Source organism: Octopus sinensis, linkage group LG4 (genome assembly GCF_006345805.1).
Source record: "Octopus sinensis linkage group LG4, ASM634580v1, whole genome shotgun sequence".
Classification (NCBI taxonomy): domain Eukaryota; kingdom Metazoa; phylum Mollusca; class Cephalopoda; order Octopoda; family Octopodidae; genus Octopus; species Octopus sinensis.
Genome location: NC_043000.1, coordinates 16,169,561 through 16,178,564, shown reverse-complemented (window position 1 = coordinate 16,178,564; position 9,004 = coordinate 16,169,561). Strand labels below are relative to the sequence as shown.

Here is a 9,004-nt window from a genome sequence, read left to right as displayed (position 1 = left end):
CATCACTGTTCAGAATTTACACAGTTTATGAGGGGTTGGGGCTGAAAAGTTTCTGGCTTTACGGGTATCATGAAAGGCCTGGTTTGAGGTCCAACTTTCTGAGTTGTTTTACAGGGCTTAGAAAAATTGAAGGACCACTGAAATAAGTGTGTGAGTCTGAGAGGGGAATATGTTGAATAAAATCATAATTAACTGATCCTCCTGTATTTTCTTTCATCCAAAGCCAGGAACTTTTCAGCACCCTTTCTATATCTATCTGTCTGTCTATCTGTCCTTTTATGAATACACACACACACATCATCATCATCATCATCATCATCATCATCATCATCATTTAACGTCTGTGTTCCATGCTAGCATAGGTGGGATGCTACAAGAGCTGGTCATGCCAAAGTCTGCACCAGATTTGTGACTGTTATGGTAGGATTTTTACAGCTGGATGCGTTTCTGAATGCCAACCACTTTACAGTGTGGACTGGATGCTTTTAAGTGGCAACTGCACTGACAGGGTCACCAAGTACATGCAAGACAAAAACTTTTAAGAAGGGAGGAAGCATTGGAGGAGGTGATGATGAAAAGGTTATAGTAAGACAGATATAGGTGTTTTGCTGAAGAGGAAGTACAAGCATATATATATATATAATCAATTAATATCGTTTTTGGATTTGCTGCAACGCAATGAAAATTTTAGGAAAATAGAAATAAGAAATAAGTGGAAATTTTACTGGTGAGTGCTTTACATTATAAGGTACAAAAAGAAAATGACTCTCCCCAGACACAACAGAATAATTAATTAATAATATCGGTAATAAAGATTTTAGAATATTTTACTACCAGTTGCCTAGCATATAAAAAAATTAGTCAATAGACTATATTTTATTCATATAAAATAAAGTGTACATTTAAACACATTAAGAGGTTTCCATCATAGGAATCCTGTATGCTAGAAAGAACAGCTAAAGTCCAAACCACTAATTAGGGATAAATTCTTGAAGGGAATGAAAAATAAAAACATTTACCACCTATTTCCTGGACCATGGTTTCTGACTTATTTAGCAAATAAAATAATTTGCTAGGCTAATTCTTCATCATATATATATATATATATATATTATATATATATATATATGTATATGTATATCAAAATAAGCAACAAGAATGACTCCGGTAATTTGGTACGATCGTTTCGTACTACATCATTTTGTTAAATGTTGTAAGTATTACAACAGATTTAAGATGCTGAGTACTCATCAGCCAATTATAGAGGTCTTCCATTAATACAAAAATTTTCAAATCAAGTGGCAACATTACATACATACATATATATATATATATATATATATATATATATATATATTATATATATGTGTGTATGTATGTATATATATATATATATCTATATATATATATATGTGTGTATATATATATATCCTTGTTGTCTCCCATTTTCACTTAGTCTTACGCTGCCCCCACCGCTACAGGAAGCTCAAAATTTTCTCATCCTTGTTCTCCCCCATGTACACTTCGCATCCCTGTTGTCTCCTATGCCCATCTGTTCCTCTTTCCATAAAGGTAGTGGTCATTCATTGCAAGATATGCTTGGTGTAACGTACGCGGTTTGAACTTGAGCTTTATTGTTTGTCTATGAATACTGCCAAACGCGAGTTTTCTTTTCAGGTTCATGATGCTACTAGGTCCATTGCCTCCCACTTCCTCAGGGTTGGCACTCTCAACGTTGGCACACTGAAAGGCAGATCTGGTGAGATCGTCGAATTGCTTGAACGGAGGTGTGTAGATATATGCTGTATTCAAGAGGTGAGGTGGAGAGGAGGTTCTGCTAGGTTCCTCACGGGTAAAGGACAGAGGTATAAAATTTTCTGGGCCGGGAATACTGAAGGAGTCGGGGGAGTGGGTATGCTTATTGCCGGAAAATGGGTAGATAAAGTTATCGAGGTAGTCAGAGTATGTGACAGAATATTGAAGATTAGATTAGTGCTCCATCATAGTTTAGCAACTATTATATCGGCCTATGCCCCTCAGCCAGGGTTACCCGATGGACAGAAAGACCGTTTCTATGACACCCTACTGCAGACCACCTCATTGACGAACAACAGGGACCTTCTCTTTGTGGCTGGTGACTTCAATGGGCATGTTGGACGATATGCTGAGGGCTTCTATGGCGTTCATGGAGGCTATGGTTATGGTTCTCGCAATGAGGAGGGAACCAGGCTGCTGGAGTTCTGTGATGCGATAGTCTTATGGTTTGCAACACTAACTTCAGGAAACCACAAGCCACCTGGTCACCTACCGTTTGGGCCAGCATACTAGCCAAATCGACTACATCCTTGCCAGAAAAAGGGAAAGATGGCTGCTTATGAATGCCAAAACCTTCCCAGGCGAAGAATGTACCCCACAACATAGAATGGTAGTCAGTGACTTTAGGATCAGGACTAAGAGGACGACTAGAAGACGACCAACATGGAGAAGAAGGGTCTGGAAGCTTAAAGATCCTGCTAATGGACAGAGATTTAGAGACATGTTACTTGAAGCCTTCGACGAAATAGAAGGGGGCATAGCTACACATGGGGTAGAAGATAACTGGGCGCTTCTAAGGGACAACCTGCTGAAAGCCACTGACCAGATCTGTGGCTGGTGCAAAGTCCCCACAAGACCCAAAATAACGTGGTGGTGGAACAATACTGTTGACAGGGCTATTAGACAAAAGAAACAGGCTTGGAAGGACTGGAAGAACGGTGGTAGCAGGGAAGTGTATCAGACTGCAAGAAGGGAAGCTAGGAGGCAGGTTTATTTAGCCAGAGGGGAAGCAGATAGGAAAAAATTTGCCAATGTCCTGCGCCGTGAGGATGAAAGACTTGAGGTATTTCGTATAGCAAGACAGTGTGTGAGAGAGAATCGTGACGTGGTAGGAGAAAAATGTGTTCGCACGGATGACGGCTCACTTGCGCTAAATGAGGATGCAAAGAGAGAGGTTTGGAGAAGCCACTATGAAAGGTTGCTGAATGAGGAAAATGAATGGGATAAAGAGAGTCTGCCGAATGTTGACCCAACAGAGGGACCAGCAATCCGAGTTGACAGTTCCTTAGTAGATAAGGCAATTAAAAGCATGAAAACAGGGAAAGCCCCAGGCCCATCAGGAATTACTGCAGAGATGCTCAAAATATCTGGTAGTGTCGGCTATAGCCTAGTCACCCGTATAGTTAACCAGGTGATACACGAAGGAGTCATTCCCAATGACTGGTGTAGCAGCATAATAGTCAGCTGCTACAAAGGTAAAGGTGACGCCCTAGATACAAATAGCTACAGGGGTATCAAGCTGCTGGATCAGGTAATGAAGGTTACGGAGAGGGTTATAGCCCAACTAATTAGAGAGAGAGTTAGCCTAGATCAGATGCAGTTTGGGTTCGTGCCAGGGAAAAGTACTACTGATGCTATTTTCATGGTAAGACAGCTGCAAGAGAAATACCTAGCCAAAGACAAGCCCCTATACCTGGCTTTTGTTGATATGGAGAAAGCCTTCGACAGGGTCCCCCGATCCCTCATCTGGTGGTCAATGAGGAAACTAGGGATAGATGAATGGTTAGTGAAAGCTGTACAAGCCATGTACAGAGACGCTGCTAGTAAGGTGAGGGTTGGCACCGAGTACAGTGAAGAATTCAGGGTAGAGGTTGGGGTCCACCAAGGTTCAGTCCTCAGTCCCCTCCTATTTATCATAGTCCTCCAGGCAATAACGGAGGAATTCAAGACAGGATGCCCCTAGGAGCTCCTCTATGCTGATGACCTTGCTCTAATTGCTGAGTCTCTATCAGAACTAGAGGAGAAGTTTCAGGTATGGAAACAAGGTTTAGAATCGAAGGGCCTTAGAATCAACCTAGCCAAAACCAAAGTCCTAATAAGTAGGAAGGTAGACCAATCACAAACGCCTTCAGGTAGATGGCCCTGCTCGATCTGTAGAAAAGGTGTAGGTAGAAACTCTATAAGATGCACCAAGTGTAAGCTATGGACACATAAGAGGTGCAGCAATGTCAAAGGAAGGCTAACTAGGAAGATGGTTTTTGTATGTGGCAGATGCTCAGGAACAATTAACACTGAAGATGCTCTGAGACCAACTTCCGTCACTTTCCAGGGAGAAAAGCTTGAAGTAGTTGATAGTTTCCGTTACCTAGGTGACCAAGTTAGTAGCGGGGGCGGGTGCGCTGAGAGTATAACTGCTAGAGTAAGAATAGCCTGGGCAAAGTTTAGAGAGCTCTTACCTCTGCTGGTGACAAAAGGCCTCTCGCTCAAAGTAAAAGGCAGACTGTATGATGCATGTGTACGTACAGCCATGCTACATGGTAGTGAAACTTGGGCTGTGACTGCTGAGGATTTGCGTAAGCTCGCAAGAAATGAAGCTAGTATGCTCCGATGGATGTGTAACGTCAGTGTTCATAATCGACAGAGTGTAAGTACCTTGAGAGAAAAGTTAAACCTAAGAAGTATCAGTTGTTGTGTGCAAGAGAGACGTATGCGCTGGTATGGTCATGTGATGAGAATGGCTGTAGATAGTTGTGTGCGAAAGTGCCACACCCTGGCAGTTGAGGGGACCTGTGGAAGAGGTAGACCCAGGAAAACCTGGGTCGAGGCAGTGAAGCACGACCTTCGAACTTTAGGTCTCACCAAGGAAATGACCAGTGACCGAGACCTTTGGAGGTATGCTGTGCGTGAGAAAACCCGGCAAGACCAGTGAGAACAGTCAAAATCAAGATCAAACCAAATTGAGGTCGATCAACATCAGGGCCCCCGTGCAGGTGACACGTAAAAGTACCATCTGTTCGTAGCCGTTCGCCAGCCCTGTCTGGCCCCCATGTAGGTGGCACGTAAAAGCACCATCCGTTCGTGTTCGTTGCCAGCCTGGCCTGGCCCCCGTGCCGGTGACACGTAAAAGTACCATCCGTTTGTGGCCGTTTGCCAGCTCTGTCTGGCCCCCGTGCCGGTGACACGTAAAAGCACCATCCGTTCGTGGCCGTTTGCCAGCCCTGTCTGGCCCCCATGTCGGTGACATGTAAAAGCACCATCCGTTCGTGTCCGTTGCCAGCCTCGCCTGGCCCCCGTGCCGGTGACACGTAAAAGCACCATCCGTTCGTGGCCGTTTGCCAGCCCTGTCTGGCCCCCATGTCGGTGGCATGTAAAAGCACCATCCGTTCGTGCCCGTTGCCAGCCTCGCCTGGCCCCCGTGCCGGTGACACGTAAAAGCACCATCCGTTTCGTGGCCGTTTGCCAGCTCTGTCTGGCCCCCGTGTTGGTGGCACGTAAAAGCACCATCCGTTCATGTCCGTTGCCAGCCTCGCCTGGCCCCGTGCCGGTGACACGTAAAAGCACCATCCGTTCGTGGCCGTTTGCCAGCTCTGTCTGGCACCTGTGCAGGTGGCACATAAAAAGCACCCACTACACTCACAGAGTGGTTGGCGTTAGGAAGGGCATCCAGCTGTAGAAACACTGCCAGATCTGACTGGGCCTGATGAAGCCTTCCAGCTTCACAGACCCCAGTTGAACCGTCCAACCCATGCTAGCATGGAGAACGGACACTAAATGATGATGATGATGATGATGATGAATATGTATATGTATATGTATATACATATATATATATATATATATATATATATATTATATATATATATATATATATATATATACATATATATACATACATATATATATATATATAATATATATATATATATATATATATATATATATATATATATATAATATATATATATATATATATATATATATATATGTATGTATGTATTAAATATATGAAATATAACTTGTGTCTGTCACATAAAAAATTTATGACTAAAACAAATTCATTCACGAAATGCAAGTTGACTTATTGAACAAATAAACTGCAGACTTGTTTGCATTTGATAATATGTAAAACAAAAAATATAACAGTCATCGCAGTAAGTACTGCAAATGCTTCTCACACCACACACACACACACACTTCAATATTGCACACAAACTTTCTCCAGAGTAAATGAGACAAACAAAACAAAACTAAACAGTAGAGTGTACTTTTGATCACAAACAAAACACATCAGATGATTGTAACACTTGTGTAAGTACAACTTACTAATGTCACTGTTGTAAAAAGTAAACTCTATTTGTTTATCTGCTGAATTTATTTATTGTTCATCCTTGAATTTTTGCCTCAATAAACCAACAACAGCAATAATGCTGTTGCAAATTCTGTTGTTAGTCTATCTGCCTTCTTGAATTTATTTTTTACTGCTTGATATATAAATAACTGATTCGGTAATAGTTATTGCATGGCAACAACCTGAAAATGGTTTAATTGCTCAGAAGAAGACTTCATAGAATTTGATAAATAAGCAAACAAGACAACTTTCACTTTTATTGTTATCACTACTACTATTACTACTGCTGTTACTACTACTACTACTACTACTACTACTACTGCTACTACTACTACTGCTGCTGCTGCTGCTGTTGTTAAGCAGCAAGATGGGTAAGGGTGATTAGGTGATGGTCTAGGGCTTAGGGGCTAGAGACCTCAGACCTTGGCAAAAAAGAAAAAACTTTGGCCGTCTTGTTGTAGTCGAGGGCTCTTCGTTGACGCCTGACACCACTGGGAGGTGGCCCTCGAAGTCACTGGAAATGGAGACCTCCAGGTCCAAATTCTTGAACAGCTACTGCTGCTGCTACTACTACTCCACCTGCTGCCACTTCTTTTACTACTATTACTGGTGGCGCTGCTTCTACTACTACTGCTGCTGTTGTTACTGCAACTGCTACTACTTCTACCATTACTACTGCTGCTACTGCTACTAATTATTACTGATTCTTCAACTATTCAACATCAAAGGTTTTCACCATGTCTGATATACAAATCTCTTAAGAAAACTGGCCGCTTTTGGGATCCACCCATCTTTCATCTCTTGCATCTCTCTTCTCATTACCCTTCCTGTGTCCAGTCCCCAGACCCTGTAGTAAACCCTATGCTCAATTCTTTCTTCCCAGAGTATCAGATCTCCAGAATGCCCACTCTGCTAATGTTCTTCCCACAGGATTTAATTTCAAAGAGATACATTAATGGTATCAATGTCACTGGTCTGGAAAGGCCTGCAAAGGTTGTTCATGGGTTCTCTTAGATCACTGCTCCATTCCTTCAAACCCACCAAGTAAATACAAAGATCCATCTATCAATCCATCTCTGGGACAGGCTATGTCAGAGTGTATACTTGTATTTCTACTTTTTTTATTATAATTTTTGTACATATGGATTTTCCTTTCACTGATGAAGACCAACACTTAAATTCTTCATTATTTGGATGGCTTCTTATTAAAAAAATATCTAATCTAGGCGCAGGAGTGGCTGTGTGGTAAGTAGCTTGCTAACCAACCACATGGTTCCGGGTTCAGTCCCACTGCGTGGCATCTTGGGCAAGTGTCTTCTGCTATAGCCCTGGGCCGACCAATGCCTTGTGAGTGGATTTGGTAGACAGAAACTGAAAGAAGCCTGTCGTATATATGTATATATATATATGTATGTGTGTGTCTGTGTTTGTCCCCCTAGCATTGCTTGACAACCGATGCTGGTGTGTTTACGTCCCCGTCACTTAGCGGTTTGGCAAAAGAGACCGATAGAATAAGTACTGGGCTTACAAATAATAAGTCCCGGGGTCGAGTTGCTCGATTAAAGGCAGTGCTCCAGCATGACCGCAGTCAAATGACTGAAACAAGTAAAAGAGTAAAGAGTAATCAACTCAATTTTGTTATTTTTAACATCATCCTGTCAGTTGCATGGACACCAGAAAGAGAGAACATCTCAAAGAATAGATTTTCAAGAGCAGTCAGAAATATTTTGAACGTTATACTCGTCATCATTGAAGATAAATAATACCGTAAATCCTTGAGTATAATCCGCATTTTCCCCCAAAAAATTTTAAGGTCAAAATCCCTAGTGCGTACTACATCATCATCATCATTTAACGTCCGTTCTCCATGCTAGCATGGGTTGGACGGTTCGACCGGGGATCTGGGAAGCCAGAAGACTGCACCAGGCTCCAGTCTTATCTGGCAATGTTTCTACAGCTGGATGCCCTTCCTAACGCCAACCACTCCATGAGTGTAGTGGGTGCTTTTTACGTGCCACCGGCACAGGTGCCAGGCGAGGCTGGTACCTCAACAGGTCTTTGTGTCCAAGGGAGGAAAGGCATGCATAAGTGGTTAAAAATTTATTTTCTAAGCAATATCCGAGTCTCTATTTGCTGTCTGGCAATGTTTATTCAGACGCATTTTGTGATGTCGGGCGTGAAAATACCTTAAGCTAAGCCTGAAAGCAATGAAGTCATAAAAGAATCAGCCATAACTTGCTGTAAGCAACATTTATTAAACGTTATTACTGTTATTTCTTTATTTTCTGTAAAACAAAATGCACAAAAAAGCTACACATTTGCATTATGTTATATGTACAATAATAATAAAGGACGTTACCATATACATTTTTACAAACCAAGGACGTTATATAGACCTCCTTGATTCAAGTTGGAGAAGGTGTGCGTATTATACACAAGGTTTAGGTTTTTCAGGGGTACAGCCCCCTAAACATTCCCTGTATATTATACTCAAGGGCGGAATATACTCGAGGATTTACAGTAGTTAACAATTTAAACACATATTTTCTGGATTATTATCTTACTTTAGTATTTGAACCAAGAACAAGAAGAAAAAACAAAACAAAAACAATCCTTGAATACACATAATTAAGTACAAAACATATACGTGGTCTGATCAATAAGTATCCGGACTGTTGCCAAAGTAACGAAGCTAAAGCATGCAAAGTAAAGCTGCTTGGCACAGATTGACCTTGAACTCTGCTGTGCATGTGCACTAAGTTTTAACATTCTAGCTGACTTCTGCTGTTTACAGCAGTGCTTGGAAGGAAGATGTGTAATGTGTGATTGTTGCATTGCCCA

General features: G+C 41.8%; 1 long non-coding RNA gene across 1 annotated transcript; it reads left to right on the top strand.

Annotated features, from left to right (window-relative positions):
• The first annotated feature begins 260 nt into the window (after positions 1-260).
• LOC118763208 lies at positions 261-8,585 on the top strand. Its single transcript, XR_004998958.1, has 3 exons — positions 261-619; positions 4,640-4,642; positions 8,574-8,585. It is a non-coding gene; the product is annotated as an uncharacterized LOC118763208 (long non-coding RNA).
• The last annotated feature ends 419 nt before the right edge of the window (positions 8,586-9,004 follow it).